Here is a 660-nt window from a genome sequence, read left to right as displayed (position 1 = left end):
GAAGAGGATTTAAAAAAAAAAAAAGGGAGAGAATGTGATCAGGCAGGCGAGTAGAAAAAAACCATACACTAGAGATTTAGGGTATATTTTGATCTGTTAGAAGAAACTATCTCAAAATTTTAAAGAGAGAACAACTTATATATATATGCCAAAAATACGGGTAACTACTATGAAGGGATAGAATATGACTCTAAAAATGAAAAATAAAAATGTTTTTTAAAAAAGGGATTGATAAGATGTTGGTTGAAAAAGGGAAAAAGAAAAATTCAAAAAAAAAAGACAGTTAAAAAAAATTAACTTTGAAAGACTACAGAATCATGGTAAAAAAGCCATGGATTCTATGTGCAGTATTCCCCTAGCGCTGGAGTTCTGCCGTTCTCACTGATGGGTAAACTTGGTCTTGGCTGGCTGTTCTTGCTGAGCTTCTGGGGGAGGGGCCTGTTGCCGTGGTTCCCAAATGTCTTTGCCAGAGGCAGAATTGCCCTGCCCTTGCCTGGTCCAGGCTAAGTAATCTGCTCAGGTTTGCTCTCAGGAGCTTTTGTTCCCTGCAAGCTTTCCATACAGCTTTGGAGGCAGAGAGTGAAAATGGCGGCCTCCCAATCTCTGCCCTGGAGGAGCCGAGAACTCGGGGTCCCGCTCCTCAGTGAGCCCCCAGCGAAA

The sequence above is a fragment of the Phoca vitulina genome, unplaced genomic scaffold (genome assembly GCF_004348235.1).
Source record: "Phoca vitulina isolate PV1807 unplaced genomic scaffold, GSC_HSeal_1.0 scaffold36, whole genome shotgun sequence".
Classification (NCBI taxonomy): Eukaryota; Metazoa; Chordata; class Mammalia; order Carnivora; family Phocidae; genus Phoca; species Phoca vitulina.
This window is presented reverse-complemented; position numbering follows the sequence as displayed.